This window comes from Anoplolepis gracilipes, chromosome 10, assembly GCF_047496725.1.
Source record: "Anoplolepis gracilipes chromosome 10, ASM4749672v1, whole genome shotgun sequence".
NCBI classification, from domain to species: domain Eukaryota; kingdom Metazoa; phylum Arthropoda; class Insecta; order Hymenoptera; family Formicidae; genus Anoplolepis; species Anoplolepis gracilipes.
In genome coordinates, this window is record NC_132979.1 from 6,142,582 (window position 1) to 6,161,934 (window position 19,353).

At 38.0% G+C, this 19,353-nt stretch overlaps 1 protein-coding gene and 1 long non-coding RNA gene across 8 annotated transcripts in view; both read right to left on the minus strand.

Annotated features, from left to right (window-relative positions):
• Window positions 1–19,353, minus strand: part of Prosap (SH3 and multiple ankyrin repeat domains prosap) — a 127,170-nt gene that overhangs the window by 88,520 nt on the left and 19,297 nt on the right. The window lies entirely within an intron of this gene.
• On the minus strand, window positions 1,917–17,902 carry LOC140670192 (uncharacterized). The gene is made up of 2 exons (XR_012047482.1): window positions 9,000–17,902; window positions 1,917–3,939 (listed from the first exon to the last, which is right to left on the minus strand). It is a non-coding gene; the product is annotated as an uncharacterized lncRNA (long non-coding RNA).

The following is a 19,353-nucleotide window of genomic DNA, read 5'->3' on the forward strand; positions in this document are numbered from 1 at the left end:
TTTGGGCGACAGACGCGCATAAATTATGAAATAATAACCCGGTGAAATATTGAGTGTTGAGAAACTCTTTGCTCGCACCAGACGCGCTTAATTGGCGTTATTCGCCATTCGCTTACAAACATTTTTCTGTCAAACGTGTCGACCCATCGCATGCTTCTACCTACGTTCCACGCAATCGCTTACAAACAAGCCAATTTCGCGTAATGAGCAGAAGAAAAGTCCCATCTCTCGAAGGAGTAAAATAAAAGGAGCGAAGGAGCCGTTGTCATTTTTACAGTATCGTTGAAACGATTCCGTCGATGGTCGATCGACACCGGAACGCGGTTGCCGATATATATATCTTCAATAATAATAATAACAATAAAAAAAAAAAAAAAAAAACAAACCTGCTGGTTTCGATCGAACGAGTCCAGAAATCTGAAACGCGGAGAGAAATTCGCTCTCTAACGAGGTCACAAGGTTTATATCTTCTTCAGACAAGCGTAAAAACCGGCGAATTGGCTGATAAATAAAAGTGTTTGATTTTCGTCAAATGGGAAGGGAAACACTATTCGGGTGAGTCGAGAGACGATTAAAGTTTTACGGCGATGTGCCGACAACGTCGTGCCGATTTTCACGTCGTGTGATGGTCGCTCTGGTATGTATGTATGTATGTAGATGCAGGCGAGTGAAAATCGTCCTCCTGTAACACGACCGATCGAAATACTTTTAATACGTATACGACAGTCCCGGTTTGCCGGCTATTCTCGACGCGGATCGCAGCGTACGTATGTTTATCCGTAAAACGAAACTCGTCCTTTGCTAACACGCGACATGCTGCAAATCCGTATCATCGTAAAATCTCTTCTCCGCTTTCGTTTATACGCCGATATATATATACGCGGACACTGTCGAGATATTTACATATATTTTACTAACAAATTCTTCGATCTATATTCTTATTACATGTCTAACGCCAAATATGGATAATAATCTCTGATTTTTATAAGCGCGCGCAGACGTCTCACGTTAAACGTAATTTTCAGTAGATGTATAAAACTTGGAATATGTGTACATACGTGTAATGTGTGTAAATAGCCGCTTGTGTTAGGAATTTTTCTTTTAATATTGGAAAAAAAAAATCGTATACCTCCGACGCGATTATTGCATATTATTCGACAACACCTACATTCGGCCACATGATATATGCGCGATTGTTCGAGAGATAATTCGATACCGGACGTGATGTGTAATGAAATAAGATACTCCGACATTACATGTACACGGTGAATATATCCATATACGCGCGCGCGCAATGATGAAAGATTTTTGCAATCAGTCCGGATACTCTCTCGCGGATCGAAATTGACTTGGCCGTCGCGTTAATCGCGCCTCGATCTATCGAGTACTCTCCCTTGTTCCGGACTCGAATCTATCGGACGGATCGACAGGACGCGAGAGAGGAGGCCGAGCATGAGAAATCACCCATCGTAAATCACCGAGTCACCCTGTGTGTATATTCCTGCACGAGCAGACTCACCGGAATCTCACTTTTTTCCTTCCTTCGCACGTGTAAGTACGTTACTCGCGAAACGAAAAGAAAAAAATAACTGTAAATGTAGTCGTAAATGTGTACTTTTCGTTATCTTATGCGTTGATATATGTATATTTTAGTTTTAAAATCATTTCAATTTCGGATACATTTACATAGCATATTTATAATAAAGTAATGCAAACTAATATAATCAACATTATAATGATTATTATAATTAATAAAAATATTATTATTAATATCAATAATTTAAATAAATATTAATAATCAATAATAATTAATATTAATAGTAATAATAATATTAATAATAAAATGTATATGACAAAAATTTTATATTATTAATTGATATAGTTAAACGGATTAAAATTTTTCATTTATAGATACATCTATTATCATATTGTTTATTTTTTAATTAAAAATGCTAATATGGACTTGTCAATAGAAAGTCTCTGGCGTGTCGTCGGATACAAGTTTTTCCGCAATAAAAGTTAAACGATGCACTACTACTAAATGATACAGTTTATTTATCTGCCAATATACTAATAATTATAAGCTTTGAAGAGTAAGTATATCTAATGTCGGCCGATTTGTTTTAGATTATAAATACAAAATCGTAATAATCGACTTTCAATAAATTATGCGCTTCCGTCGGAGATATAAATCGTTTTTTGCGATTACGCAAAAACGAAAGTAATTGGACATTTCAATCTTCGAGGACGAATATTTGACATGTCTTGGAATTAAGTCAGCTTTAATATAAAACGTTTTCCTCTAATCCGAGATTGACCTTGATCACGAATCGGCTTTTTATCAAATATATAACTTATTCGTTTACTCTTATAACATTTCAACATTTTAATTGATCCTACAAAATATGTTAACAATTTATACTTTTAGAACAAACATTTCAATTTCGTGGAATAAATAAAGTGTACATACATACATATGTTGCGCTCATTTGTTTCTTCTCTTTTTTCAACACATATTTTTTTTTTTTTTTAAAGAGACACGCAATACATCGATAAATAAAATATGACACATACTCGTGTTTTTTTTGTTCTGATTTTCGTCATCAATCAACGGTAATAAAAAAAAAAAAAAAAAAAAAAAAAAAAAAGAAAGAAAGAAAGAAAGTATTCGTTTCGCGCAACCGTGCCATTAATAAACTCGTCCCACCTCGTGATGATAATCGAAAAATTCCGAGGAACGATATTGCGTTATTAAGGCACGCTTGCGTCGGCGAAGGGCTACTATATCGGAAAAGCACACCTCATGGTGTTCCGCATGATCATTTATTACGCACCAAACGGACCGAACGTGCGCGCCGCGCTTCTTTGACGGTGCAAATCGGAAGAGAAGAGAGAAAGAGAAAAAGGAGGCGGGTAACGCGCGTGTTAATTATCTTTCACGGATTACACGATCGGGTACACGCGCCGGAAGTCACGCGAGCCGTCGCACGCGTAATGGTATCTCCGAGAAATAAACGAGAGACGCGGGGACGAAATAAGACATAAGCGGATTCCACGCTCGGAACAAGTTTATTTAAGTCTGCTGGGGACCTGAGCGATTTAATCAAAATCTCCTCGCACATAAGTCGGTCATGGCCGATATAAGATTATTACAATCACTCATACACGTGTACACTGTCGGATTTTACATTTTTTTTTATTCCCGCAAAAGATAAATATATGTTATAAGCCGCATATATAATACTCTCTCTTTCTCTCTCTGAATAATATTATTAACAATCGTTGTCGGTATATTATAATTATAAAGAAAAATGAAGAAAATCCTATTAATTAGCATAAATAATTGTGTCGTGTCGAGTAGATCATGTAAATTACAATTCTCCATTAAAAATTAAATGGAAGTAGAATTATATCATAGAGATAGGAGTTACTCCATTAGAATTAATACAGTGAATACGTGTTATTCATACGAGTATACAACTATATTGACACAAACAGAAAATATGATGTAACTTATTATCGCTTCATCTCGCTTCATGACGCTCATCTATGTTCAGCTTTATTCCTCGAATGTAGAATGGATTATTAACTAACGCTCTAAAGATGCCTTTCAATATTTCTTAATGACTATCTTGAAACGATGCATTGCCGCCACTAACATCTTTATGATATCGCAATCTTCGACGCGGGAAATTTCTTCTCTCGTATCGTGACGAATGACGGATATACGATGCAGGAAAAACCACTACGGCACATCACACCAGATCAGAAACGTCAAAAAAAATGGGGGATTCTCTTCGATGGAAGGGAAACCTCCGCACGTTTCTGGATCGCGATAAAACGGGTGGCATGCACCGTCGCGGTGATTCCTACGTCGAAAAAAAAATATTTCGCAGCAAGAAAACGTCGGGGACACATCTGGGACGCACCTTCCCGCAACTCCAAAGACGTCCGAGAAAATGAAAAGAAAAAACAAAGTGTGAATTGCAAGCAGTTTCCTAAAAACGCCTTTCTCTTTTAGAGCATTCTACGAAATTACAGGTGAGTTTTGTTTTAGCCAATTTGTATAATAGCGAAGGAAAATAGCGAGAAAAACAGGAAATGCATAGCGTATACAGAGAAAAAGTAGAAAGCACAAGTTTTGCGTAAATGCCGCTCGGAGAGATTTAACAGGAAAAAATTAAAGATAACGGATGCTAGAAGCGAAGAATGTTTAAATCCTTATAGAATCGCAAAGATTCTTAGCGCAAGACTGTTTCGCAGCGAGAGGCTGTTAGCGATAAGGCATGCCGGTGGGGCTGATAAAAGTGAGACGCCGACACGGGATGAAACCGGAGTACAAAAAGGGAGAAAGCAAAATAGAATCAAGCGATACCACGTTCTGTCACGCGGTTCCTCCGAGCAAGAGCAGAGCAAAACTTAATTGCAGAGGGGACGAAAAAAAGCAGAAACAAAATTTCTTTAACGCGAGAAACTTTCGAGCGACAAGAGGAGGGAGGGAGGGGAAAAGTAGCGTGCGTGAAATGACGTCCTCGAAACTTTGAGATAAATTCAAAGGGACAGGCAGCGATGAGACGCCTACGCGAGTTATTTATCAAAGTTTTAACGTGATGTGGAAACTCAATACGCGTACTTTTACCGCCTTATATAACCGTTGATGCGCGAATAAAATTCCAACTTGTAATCGAATATGAGCGCGGTTGAACTTCGTCTTCGATTTTTACAACGGCGATCAATCTTCCGCTCGTCACTCGCCAATTTATTCGTCGAATTAAACAAAACGCATGCAAAAACGTTACGAGGCTACGTAACACGACTCGAGTTAGGCTACGAGAAAAAAATGCATAATCGACGGAATTCGAAAGTGCAACTAATTAGATTCGCGCACAATCGTATGCGTCGGTGTATCACGGTGCCCTTAGATAACTCCGTGTATACGCGGAGTCGTTGCATGCACTCTACCATATAGGATGTAACGAGAGGTAACGTGTGCAATCTCCGGTAATAAGTGCAGCCGTTGCTCGCGTCTGGCCTGGTATGCAAACACGCGTGCGCGCCAACTCGCATCGTTCGATCGACATGGAACCGTCACGATTGATGTACATACCTATCGCGACAGCGAAAGAGTGTTCAGGCACAAGCGAACGAGGAATATTTATCGTATTATGACGTCTTAAGATTATTCGCTTTGAAATTTAATGGATGCGATAGCGCGGTTTGATATCGTTTATGATGTGTGGACAATTCCGAACGCTATACAGAATGTTTCCTATGAATAAAGTATAGACAGATACTATATACATTGTTTATAAAAAAAAAAAAAAAACTGTTTTTTTTTTTTTTTTTTTGACAGAATTTCTAGAAATGCGTTTACAAGATATTTTATTTTTTAATATGCTAATTTATGATATATAAAATATAATATATTTGCTGTTTTTATTTTTCGTATAAAAGTTTTAGGTAATTATTTTATAATTAAGTTTAGTATTATTAAGTGTACATTTATATAATAAAATATATAAAAAAATTTTATTTAAGTTGACATAAAACAGATCCGAAAAATACATTTCACTGTCACAGGGAAATTTGTTTTACGGCAAATAAAATTTCTTCAAGCGTCTCATTATATATAATATAATGAAAATATTTATTAACCTAATTATAAGAGAATTACCAAATTTTTTAAATAAAAAAAATTTCAAGAAACAGCAAATGCATTGTATTAACATATTAAAAATAAAATATCTCGGATGAATTCCCGGAAATTTAGATAAAGGGAAAGGATGTTTATTTTGTAATAAGGATATGATAATATTTATCTACATGGGACATCCGTATATCGGCGGAACTGAATAACGCATGCAATAGAATAGAAAATAATATATCTATGAGATCTAACTCGGCTTTCGTGAGAACGTTACGTGAATCTCGCTTCCTACGAGTAGTCATTCCAATATTTTACAGTCTTCGGACATACACAAAGATGAACGTGCGTTAAGAATTCGCGTCAAGGGAACTTGTATTGCGATCACGTCGACAGATAAAAGCTCGACGCGCTGTAGACAAAGTAATTATTTCACAGCATCAGTAGCTCCGCGCGTCCACGGGGAGCATGAATATGCATAAGGGCGAGGTCATTTGTATGCGCTTAAGAGAATTTCGTATGTCGCATCGGTGAAAACTGAAAAAGAAAGAAGGAAAAACCTCGACGAGTTTCTTTCACGACACGCCATAAAAACTTGTGAAGCCGTACACAATTCTATTTCTATCGACGATCGTCGCAATGATTATCTGACAGGCAGAAGCGATGTGAGAGGGAATTTTCATAAAATAGTAATCGACCTTTCCTTTTTTTTCTTCCTGGCCAAGAGAAAGGATACGACCGTTACGTCGTTACCGAGTCGCGTTCGCGCTTCGATGACGGAATCACTTTCTTTTCGGTGGAAATTACGCATGTACGATTCAAAGATTGCATTGAAAATTCATTTAGTAGACGCGAAGAAATCCGTAAGTGTCCGTAAAAAAATCGTTCGAGTGCCAGAGATTCTAAAAGCGATTAATGGCTTCGTTCTCGTTAAAAGTAATCCACCGCTTGGCGATCGTAAATTAAAGAGGAGTGGAAGCCTTTACATCGGCGGAAAATATAACGCGAGAAGAGTTTCTCTCCGAGAAATTGACACAAGTGTCGATCATAATTTTTGTACCGCGAGATTGAGGACATTTTTATTATTACTGTTCAAGAGAGCTTACACAAATCACGTTGCGAAAGTTGTTCGTTTTTTTTTTTTTTTTTTTTTCTTTTTTTTACGATGTGATCTTTCGCAGCAAGGACGGCTTTGAAATTTGTCGTCTCTCGCACCACGGGTGCACACGTGCGTGATGCAATTTCCTTCCTGACACAACGAATCACATACAAGCAAAGATAAGGCCATCTCCTATCGAGCACGGAACAGCCGTCATAAAAATATCGCTCGCGTATATACGAGAGAAAAACCATATAGAGTGTCTCATATAAATAGAAAATATATCGGTACTACCATGTTTCTTGTAAAAAAAAAAAAAAAATAAGCATTGTTTGTAAAATTTTTAAAAATGCATCATTTTCCAGATATTTTTTTTATTAAAGAATTTTTTTTACACAACTCTAACAAAATTTTTTTTTCATTATAAAAATGTACAATTAAATCTAACTGTATATTTCGACACAAAGGACAATTTATGCAAAAAATAAAGAAACAACAAATGCATTATATTAATATACTAAAAATTGAGATATATCGGAAATGAGGAAATGTTTCTGGGAATTTTGTCAAAAAAAAGCTTACTTTTTATAGAAATCTGTGCTCTTTTACTATATATAAGACATTCTACATATATATTTAACATTTGTCATATAAATATATGAGCGAATATTGAATGTATTCGCGTTAACCTACGTCACTTGTCTGTTAAAAGCGACAGTAACGGCAATGATTTATTCAAAAGAGCGCTCCAAAAACGGGATTAAAGTGTAATAAAGAAAAGATACTTGACGAGTTACGAAGAGAGGAGTAAAACCTACGGAAGTTGGTAAAATCCCCGAGAGACGCGAAACAATCTCGGCGAAAAGGGCCGTGCTATCGAATGATTTATAAATGACATTGTTCCGCTTCTCGGCTTTTCGTCCCGATATTTTTGTTCAGTACGATTGCGCCGCGCGATTCACAATACGATCGTTTCTTACAATCCGACATTCAATCACGAACAAGCCCGATCCAACTTCTTAGAAGCCATCTCGTTCGTTCACCTTGCGACAATAGGGGACAAAAAGCGAGGGAAGAGAATGAGAATGTTGATGTACGTTCGCGTTACACGTACATTTATGTAAAATATTTAACATGTAAGTGAAAGAAAGAACATGAAGATACTTGCAACAACTTTTACAATTAATTTGATTAATGATTATAAAATTATAATCATATTGAAATTTATTTATTAAAATTTCTCGATAAAAAAATTATAATTTATGTACTTTTGTGATTAATAAAAAAATTAAAAATTATACGCACAGGAAAAATATCATTTTTGAAATTCGAGTTTGACGAATAAATAGTTCTTAAGTAAGTTTTACAAATATTAATTTCTCATAAGATCTTAGAACGTGGAAGTTGGAGGCCACCCGATACTGCGATTCGATTTATGGATCATTTCACCGCCTTCCCGAAGGAAATAGAATCACCAGATCGATAGTTAGCGAAGCCGTTATCGCCATTAAATATGGCTGAACGCAGGTATTGCGAACTTTTAGATACAACGTGCATAGACAATTTCCTTCGAGACCACCTTCTCTGTCGCTTCTTCATATAACATAGTAATATCGATATCGTAATATCGATTGCGATACTTCTTCAAAGAAAAAAATATACTTTGTACTCTTAAATTACACATAAAAAAAAAGAATTTCATAGATGTTACTTTCAATAAAATATTAAACTGGCTACGTTTTTGTCACGCAACTATGTAAATAAAAAAAAAATTTAATAACGTGCAAATAAAAGTACGATTATTTATGAACTCATAATTATCACTCGCGACTCGAGATAAACCGTTCCAGCTGATGAATTCCGACAACTAATTATCTTACGATGCCTCAAGAGTTAGGTTTCAAGAGTCATGCAAGAATCCCAAGAGCAGAGCTAATTTTTCTAATGATAGCATGACGAAGTAAAATAAAATGAGGGTATCGAAAGTATTAGTAGTATAAAGATTTGTGAAGATGATATAAATGATTAACATTCCTCAAGCAATTAGATGAGAAAGATTAAATAAGCGAATTAAAAAAAGAGAAAACATAGGTAATAAATAGTTATTAAATACGCATAGAAATGAATGAAAAGTAAGATAATTATCAATTCTAGATGTAAATATAAGTATATATTATTTTAAGTTATTATTTCTTTCTACTTTAATTAATTATTTGTGAAAAAACCTTCATAATGTGATATCTTGCAAGGCTTTACCGAAATGGAATGTTTTCTAACGATCTCCACCCATTTCCGAAGAATCGCGCAAATATGCCACGCTCCAGTCATCGTGACAAATGGTTCCCCTTTTAAGCTAGATTGATCACACGATCGACGACGAGGATGACAGCAGAAAGAGACACGACACCTGTGCGGCTGTAGAAACTATGGAATCGACACTTTCATTGTCGCACTAGCTGGCCGGATCATTAGGAACGAAGCCTGTCGACCATTAATTAAGAAAGAGAAAAATCTAATCAGTATAATTGTACGATCTCGACTAGATTAAACAATAAAGCTATTTAAACTGAATTTAAAAAACGGATACCTGAAATTTCTCTCTTTGACAACAAATACTGTATCGCGCATTAATTCACGAGATGAAGAATGTGTTAAAATCGCAATTACTAATGCGAGAGTTAGCAGCGCGCGAAGGAACGAACCACTTCACTCGAAACGAAAAGGCGAACTGAGAGACGACAAGACGTATGCAGTTTTTGCTCGCGTTAAACCACGTTTCAAGTTTCAAGATCGTTTTTGGTTTCAAGTCGCAACGGTCAACATTGTTGCAGTTGAGCGTCATCAGCATCGTCAGCGATCCGATAAGGGAAATACGACCACGTGTCTCTCTCTTAAGGCTCATTTAAAACGACATTGAAATAAGCGTTATAAAAATAGTTTATATAAAATAATTCTAATTTCTAATCTTATCTAGTACAAACGCAATGTTTTACACACTTCTACGAGTTTATAAAATCACTGTATAAATATGTAAATAGTAGATTAGAATTTTCATAATTTTACGATAACAAGAGTTGTATTAATTTGTGTTCGAAAGATATCGGGAAAGTCGATAATATATGTGTAAAGTATGAATACAATAGAACAGTGCTGTGAAAAAATCATGTAAATTAGTCTTTACATATCACAGTTAAACCACGGTTAGACCAAGGATATAAGAAACGATAAACGAGAGGAAGCGAGAACAAAACCGGCAATACGATATTCATCCTCGTAACAACACGTTTAGATTAACAGAGAGGGAAGAAGGAAGAAAGGGAACAAAGACGGAAGAAAATGTTTGCGTTTTAAATATTTACAATTATAGTGTAGCGTGGGCAAGATTTAGATACAGTAAAATTATTCATAAATATAATTCATATGAGAAGACTCGAGAGGAATATATTTCACGATATTCTATATTCCCAGAAAATCGATAAGAGATATGAGAAAAGATTCTCCGAACTCTTTGTCACTTGAGAATTCATCATTGAAATGATCCTTTTGAAATACGTACGCGAGTAAAACAGGAAACGCATTATTACGTTCGCTAATGACAAAAAGCGGAAGAGTAAAAAAATTACACCCCGATAAATCTTCAAGAAAGAAACGTCGAAATTACACGCAAAGTTTCTTCGACAGAGCAAGAGAGTTATCGCGTCGTATGTCATACTCTCTCACCACCACCCGCGAATTCCGCAACCGAAGGTTGCTTTTCCTAGTAATAATCGACATTCGGTCATGAGTCAAAAGAACCATTTCAAGAATCATTTCACTCGACATTTCAGTGCTGCAAATCCCTCCTCCCGATCGCGAATGTCGCGTGAAAAAGGGAAGGCAATCGTGAGAATCAAACAGCACGGTCGCTTAATTGCCGAAGGGCACAGATATTACCGTATTACGTTACATACACATACACATACACATACACACACACATACACATCACATTCGCTCAATGTGTTCCGGGCGCTAATTACAAACGATATACGCGGCTTGATCTCCGTCATCCCGTAGTCGGTCGTAGCCATGTGTTACGAGGCTTTATTGCAAGTGTGTATATGTGTGCGCGCATTACGCGATGATAACCGTACGAGACCGTCGCAACCCCGGGTAGGTTACGAGGGTCCTGTAACCAGGGGCGTGGCATCCACCAAGCGTAATGGATGCACGCGTAATGCAACGCATGCGGTGCAACACACGCGCGCGCGTCATACGCAAATTTATATACACAACCGCTGTGTTTTCGCTCCGCTCCGCTCCTCTCTGCCCGCTATCTCCGAACGTGCATAAATTCGCCTGCGGTTCGCACGAGATTTCGTTACGTGCTCGCGCGTTCTCAGAGTTCCGTGCCGGCAGTATATGCTCCGGGAATTTAGATTACAGAATTATAGACAGGATAAATTAGACTGCGGTCAAAGTACGTCAGAACAGACGAGATTGACAATCGATGCGATTGTAATCGATCTGATTACTTTGATTGGAATACATCGAAATGTACTAAAGCAAAATAAAAGGGAAAAGAGTAAGAAATGAAAGTATAATTTAATAAAGTTTTATTAGAATCGCTATAGAATATTTCACGTGTATATAATCTTTTGTGACAATCTAAAGTCCATTGATTTTCAAGAATAATTTTTGCACATTAATAATTACTAATTTTGTAAAAAATTAATATCTCTTCGTTAAAAGGAATTGTAAATTAATTTTTTAATCCATTGAAATCTATATAAAATTTTTTTATATTTAATAATCTTAAAATAAATAATATAATTGAAGTAATATATAAGAAAATAATTTTATATTAATCTTTTTATATATTTTTATATAAAAATATACCTACTACAGCTGATTTATAGAAATATTAATGAAAATGATTAAAACTGATCAGAATACTCTGTTATATTATGAACTTCGCAAGTGCAGCCACGTAATTAAGAGAGGATATTATATACCGATAATTAAATAACATCCAAACTAAGATGTCTCGTGTATCTTTGAAAGAGAGTTAAGGAGTCGTGTGGCAACAAATGTTCTCTCATACTGCGCGTGAATTATAGAATGTACACGTAATTACAAGCGAGTGGTATGCCCTCGTGGTCAGCCACCGACTTACAAGCGTTCACCGATGCCGACGTGTATACGTGTTAGACGAATAAGCGTATATCCATTTCCAGTTATGATGTTCGTGTAATAAGGATGCGATGTTCGCGCGTGTAACACGCGCACGTAAGGTACGCGGGATGTAGTACCCCTAACGAGCACGTGGCCGCGCAAAGTTTCGCGGCGCTATGTGATCATTACGAGTCCCGTTTCGCATCATAGGAATTCACCGAGCGTTTGACATTTTAACACCTGATCCCTAAAAGGGCAGATGTGAAAAAAAAAAAAAAAAAACGCGCGGTGAAAAATGCATAGATTCCAATTTATCAAAAAACGATTGCGTTATCTAATTACATTTTAATTACAATTTCATATCCTTCATCCGATAAAAGATATCTTTCGAAATAGCAATTTTTCTTTAATGTAAATACTTGTAATCTACAATTAGAATCGCAGTCTTTAAATACAGTTTAATTACAATTTCAAATACGCACGGAGGATGGAGATATCTCTCGGAACGGCAATTTTTCGATCTTGATTATAGATGTAGATTAAGACTGTGAGCTCAGCCGTAATTTCACATTCTCTTCCACTCTAATAAGAGCGCGATCGCGAATGTGCACGCGACGCTAAGCGACGCTCTTTTTCAGCACGTAAAGAAATCTGGCACGGTCGTCCAGACACTTTCACGGCCGTTGAACGTTCCGTAACAGTGATAATCAGCGTTGTACGCTAATTAATCCGGCTCGCGTACATGGTCCAATATGTGTAGGTGTAACGACAATTTCGCTGATTGGGCAAAGCAACCGCAATAACGTTGGTGAAAAGCAGGATTCCGTCTCGCGTCGAACGGTAGGAGAACGGCTTGAAATCGATTCGCTTAATGCTCGTTAATTTATATTGCAAAATCGATACGCGAATAATTCATTCTCGCGTATACGTTCTCTCGCGTTGCACACTCCGCGTATGTGCATTCCATTTACAAGTGCATTCCATCCTCTCGTGCTTTACGCGAACGAACAAAACGCTACGTGTTTTCGATGGCCAAAAGGATATCCCTTGATGTGTGTCTTCCGTTATGTCAGGATCGACGAAGGTTTCCCTGAATACGCTCGCGATTCGTTACGTTAACATAACGGTTGAGCGCGGCAGTACGCTAATTTGATGTGCGGTTCACGGTTGGTTTGAGACGAATGAAAATAGCGAGATGGATATTTTAAAAGAATGTTTGATAACCTCAATCTTGATAATCTGTGCATGGCTTTGCATTAACTATAATCGAGTCTTCAATTTCTGATGAGTGTTTAAATCCAGTTATGCCTTGAAAAGTTTTAGGAATAATTCTAATCTTAAATTTTTAATTAAATTTTTTTAATCTCCTTCGCTCTAGATATTAAATATAATAATTAAGTATGATAAGTAAAATGTCAAATTTAATTTTTTTTAACCAAATAAATTATTCCAGAGTAATGTCCATTAATATTACATATTTTCTCTTTAACACATAGTTTCAAAACAAAACTATAAAAACTCGTGTAAAGCATTATATAATAATACATTATTCCGAAGCATTTATTCTGAATTTTAAACTATCCTTAAACTTTGCATTAAATTTTAATAAGAAATAGTATAAATATATATTATAAAACGTACTGAGAGAATATGTACTGTAAATTACGGTAAATGAGCTCAAGTATTATTGCCGTTATTGTGGAAGAAATTATAGCTTGTCTCGACCTGAATCGATTCGATCAAACTCTTTATTAAAGAGAGGTCAAGATTTTTGGTCCGCGTTTTTAGTCTTAACTAAGGACAATTGACAACTATATCAACCGTGAGTACAGCTCAACATCTTATGCAAACGATTAAATTGGAGTGAGTTAATTTTACATTCGTTATCTAGAAAAGCAATAACTCGAAAATAATAAAAATAATTACGTAATATAAAAATAATAGCCTGTCTCTCTCTCTTTTTCTCTGTTCGACAAATAGTATTTAAATTAGGAATAAAATTAGCAATTTAAAAAAAAAGTTATTTACACTTTATGCAGCAAGCATTATTTTATATTATTCACGATTACTTAGAAATATAAGCAAAAGTACTTTACTACAGATTAAAACTATAATTATAATTAAATTAAATTATTTTAAATTATTAAATCAATTATATAGTAATTGAATGAAATTAAATTAAAAACGATTTCCGTGTAGTCGGCAAGAGCGGATTACGCGCGATAGATAACAAAATCGTTTCTCACAATCAGTCCTCTTTTTTAAGGTCTGGCGAGACGCAGTATTTTTTTCTTTAGTATCCCTTCTTTACAACAATGTTGTAACATTGCGTTACAACGTGCTATAGCACGGTAGTTCACGTCAATTTCGTATATTGATATAAGAGCCATGGTACTAATTAAAGCGACGACCAACAGAAGGTAATGTATAGAGCCGCGCATATAAGTCTGCCTCTGTCTCGATGTCGCACACGCGCACATTTACACGGAAAGTGCACCGGCCATGTACGTGTGGACACTTGGGCGCACGTGTATAGAGTATATATCGAAACGGTTCATTGTGAGCCGAACAATGACCGAGTGGCCAAGTGTGAGGTTCAGGGACGCGAGGAGAGAGAGAGAGAGAGAGGAAAAAGAAGAAGAAGAAGAAGAAGAAAAAGAAGTGGAAACAGACTCTCCAGACAAACGTGCACAATGTGTGGCGGAACGTGGGACCAAAGTGGCGAATACACCGTAATAACTTTTTATTTTGCCTTTGTTCTCGCGTGCCTGCGCGATTAATCTCCGGCAATACTATTTTCCCGCGCGAATGAGCGACCGTTTGCTCCATATTTCGGACGCCTTTCCTCCCGACGACTTTTTATCTCCTTCCCACATCGAGGCTTTATTTAACAATGGCTGAATGAACGGATGCCTCGCAAACCGGCGCGTATCCGTTTGAGATTCGCGATAACGCTGAGAAAGTAAGTTTATCAGAGATAGATATACAGAGTGACTCATAAGTTTGCAAACGACATCGCAGTTGCATTACAATGATAAGAGAAAAAAAAAAAACAGACTAACAAGACCTATGTCAGTTGCAACGGTGCAATAATGCCATATCATCTTTTGCTTTTTACATTCGCCTCTTCGCGTGTATATCTCCGTATCATTATGTATCTACAATTATTGTTCGGAATCATGTACGCGGCGTATATTACGGCTACTGCTGCATTCTCTTCATCGCTCTGCCGCGAAACAGCGGAATATACCTTTCTCGCAACAATATCGCGCGCGGTTTCGCGATGCAGTTCGCTGAACTCCGTCGGCAGAGAGCATGGATTCTCGGCTCGCGTCCGCGGCGCGGATTTGACACAGAAAAGCTGCCAAGTCTTAGCCCCCACGAGGCGCTTGAAATCGTACGATGAACGCAAAACGATCAGGTGTCCGAATGGATTGAATGTCCGCGTGGCGGTTTCATCCGTAGCGGCTACCAGTTCCATCGGCAAAAGCGAGCAAAATGGAGAAGGAGGAGGAGGAGGAGAAGAAGAACGAACCGTCCCAGCCGGGAACTGGAAGCACTACGTATATCGGCGCACATACTGTACACGACATTACCGCGCGCATAGTCGCACACCTGTAAGTTTGTTCCGTGCATTTAGGTACGAGCATATATGTGTGTATATGCCGATACGTATACACAAAGATGCCGGCTGTGTGGAAGAAGGCATAGAGAGGTATATATGTGTAACATGGAGTCTAGGAAGTACGCAAGGCGAGTGCAGCTCTTCTAACGGTAATTCCCTTAGACCAGTACCGCAACTCTTGCAACCCAGAAGAGTCGATGTTTCTACCGCCGCCGCTGCTGTTCTTCTCTCTGTTTCAGCGAGAAGTCCAGAGGGGACTAAGAAGGACGAGAGACAACGAAAGAGAGAAAAGGACGAGAGGAGAGAATTGCTGTTACGTGTACGAGAGAGTATCGCGAGAAACGATCCCAAGTCAGTCCGAGGGCCAACTCTTTTCTCCCCCGGCTGTTTTCCTCTGCTCCTTTTTATCCTCCTCTATCTTTCAGCCGTATTTCATCGAAAGGGGCAAGGGGACAAAGACATCAGGCGGAGGAAGAGGGAGAGGGAGAGACAGGCAGGTAGAAGAGACCAGGAAAAGTAACAGTAACCTTCTCGCGTTACGTTACCGTGAACTTGCACGGCTTCGTGTATAATTAGCGCGAAACTCGGCACGCGGAATCGCTCGGATCGTACCGCGAACGGTATTAATTCGCGGTTACGACGCGCGTCAAGTGTATCTTGCAAAGCGACGCCACGCCGTTGATAAAACACGCGCGCGTCTTACTATTTTCCCCTCGCACGTAACATCCTCAAATAATACGTAATGCAACGATATCTCGCTCGCGCGCTTCAACATTTTTCTTGGCGTAATTTGCGAAGCTTTCCCTCTTCCAGCTGCCTTAATTGGAGGGGGAGGGGGGGGGGGAGGAGGAGAAAAGGGACAAACGCATTCGCGGATGACTTGCAAGTGCGAATGAACACGTGATCACGTGGATCACGCGATCGGGGCCTCGCCGGAAGCATTCGTGCAGCTGTCGTTTTATTCCGCATACATATATGTAGCGCGAGAGACAATAATTATGACGTGCGATGCATTCTTTCTATTTTTTTGCGGAGGCTCTAATCTTTCGCGCGTCGGCCACGCTCTGAATGGTCCACAACACAGGATTCATGCCGTTACGCGAACCACGCCGTGCATTTACTCGGGCCCCAAGTAATAGGTCGATTACTTTTCGATGGTAAACCGCAGAGAGACGCGTTTCGATCGAGGGAGGGGGGTGGGGGGAGGGGATTAAACGAGGATTACGCGAGTAACAGCACGACGTGGAAAAGACGGACGCGCGGTTCAAACGTAATTTGCTTCGCCGTTACCATCGAAACAAACCCGGTGAAAGACCAAACGAGCTTTCAGGAACTGTCAGATCCAATTTCCTTGGATCGCGAGAGAGGCAAACGATTTGATCGCATCCTTTCCGCAGAGGCGTATTGCGAGGCGGTGGTCATCATAATTTCGCTAGTCATCCAGACACAGAACTCGTGTCTGCGGAATTTTCTGATCGCGTTAGAGTATATCTTTCAGAAAAGCTTATTTCAGATTATCCAAAAATAAAGAAAATCTCTACGAAACGTAAATTCATGGAATTGTCGATTGTAAATCAAGCAATCGATAATTCCAGGAATTTTAGGTCAAGTTTTTTTTATAAAATTTATTCAAATATTAGTTTTGTTTTGTTTTTTTTTAATTATTAATCTTATATCAATATGAGCATATTTGATATTTATATATTTTTGTGAAAACGCATAATTACTGAGATAATAACGTACAATTTTAAATTGTTTTGAGAAAAGAATTATCAAGAACGCGGATGCCGTATTTTTCCTTCGTCGCCGTTGCATGCGTACGCGCCCTTAATTCTCTCCCGCGTTTGGATCGATGTTGCTATTCCCCTCGACACGTTTAACTCAAAGCTCACCCCCTAGTGCTCGCACCCCATCTTCTATTCCCTCGCTCGCATTCTTGCGTGTCTTTTTGGGAAGGTCTCGATTCCCAACATTGTATACACATCGGCGCGCACGTGGAGTCGTATCTACGAACGTAAACATCAGCACGCGCATGGATACGTATGTATACGTATATACGTGTGTGCGTGCGATGCCCTGTTTGACGTGCATCCACATCGGCGAAACGAACCTCGAATAAAGACGACTGTCGATAGCAACTGCCAACGAGTTAGCACCGATGCTGAAGATCAAACAACAAATAGACGACGCGACAGCGTTACGTAACTTGTCCACAACGTTTGCGATGACAAAGAATGACATGGATCAGACGTTTAGAATTGAAATGATTCAGCATATGCGATATATATATATATATATAAATAATGTGTATTTTAAAAATGTACCTATTTCAAGCGTTTCACAATTTTTTTAAGTTTTATATTTTTTATTAAATTGTTCTTTTAAAAACTGTTATTTAAAGATACAATATATATATATATATATATATATATATATATATATATATATATATATATATGTACGATATACAAATTTTATTCAATTTTTTATCTAGAAAATACAGATTCCCCGACACATAGAAAAAGTCATTATGCGTCTATTATAGCTGGAAATAATAAAACCGGTGTGCAAATCGTATACTTTTAAGTGGGAATATGTTAACGCGATTCATTAGCATTAAATTCACCCTCGCGCATAAAATTCAGAAAGTGATACATGATAAGTCACTCGCCTTGTGCGGTCACAACTATGAGGGAAAAAAAACGGTCATCCACCCTTTTATCATATTCACGGAACGAGTTCCTCTCCTTGTCATTCTCCGAAAGGCGTCAGACCAGATCGACGTTTCGAAAAAAACACTGACGTTGGAGCGCGCGCTGAAGGGACGCGCGACGAGAAAATTCGCTCCCGGCACTACCAATTGGCAATTGCATCGTCTGATAGTATAATGACGGAACGGACGGGCGGATGCGTACACGCGTTTGACGCATCTGCCCGGTGCATTTCGCTCCGGCAAAGTGGACGATGAGCGATGCAACCCGTTTGCGCGTGCATCACACGAGAACTTACGGCGAGTGTCACTGGCCTTTGCATAAATGTGGTAAAACCTATACGCGAATAGATATCGCCTCAAGAGAAACGATTTTCAAACATTATAAAAAAAAAAAAAAAAAAAAAAAATATTTTAAACTTGATGAGAAAGAATCAAGTTAAATTAAATCCACAGAAAAGATGAATAATGTGTACATTTTATATAATTTTAAATCTCAAAAGAGATTAAGTAATATATAATTGAATTAGATTGGAAACGAGAAAATTAAAACTCTATATAAATTAAATTTAATTAATGTCAAAGAGTTAATGGCTCAGAATCACATGTGAGAGGAATATGCTTGGCGGATTAAGAAATGGAACGACTTTTATCACGCGCCGCGATCGATAACTATCGCGCCCTATTCTGCAAGGTGTCTATTAATAGATGTTAGACGGATAATCGATAACACGACCTATATTACATTTATTACACAAGTTTTTACTCAACGTCAAAGGTAAGTACTTCCAATGGAGCGTTGCGTTTTTATCAACGTTCAGACTTGTTCAAACAGTCCTTCGTTCCATTCTTTCCTCAACTCCTTAAGTGCTCTTGTCACAGCACGTTTTACAGCTTTCCCGCTGATTCGAAGCTTTGCCTCCCGGTCAATCAATATCTAGCGAAGTGCAAGATAGTTGTGAAAGCACAGCTTCCTCATCACGATTCGGAAAATTTTATCTCTCCGCACACAAGTAAAAACACTCACGAAGATTTGCAGATTCGACTAAATCAGAGAAATGTATTATTATATTTCTCTCTGCTTTATAAGGAAAATAAAGTAATGATAATTTTATTCTGATT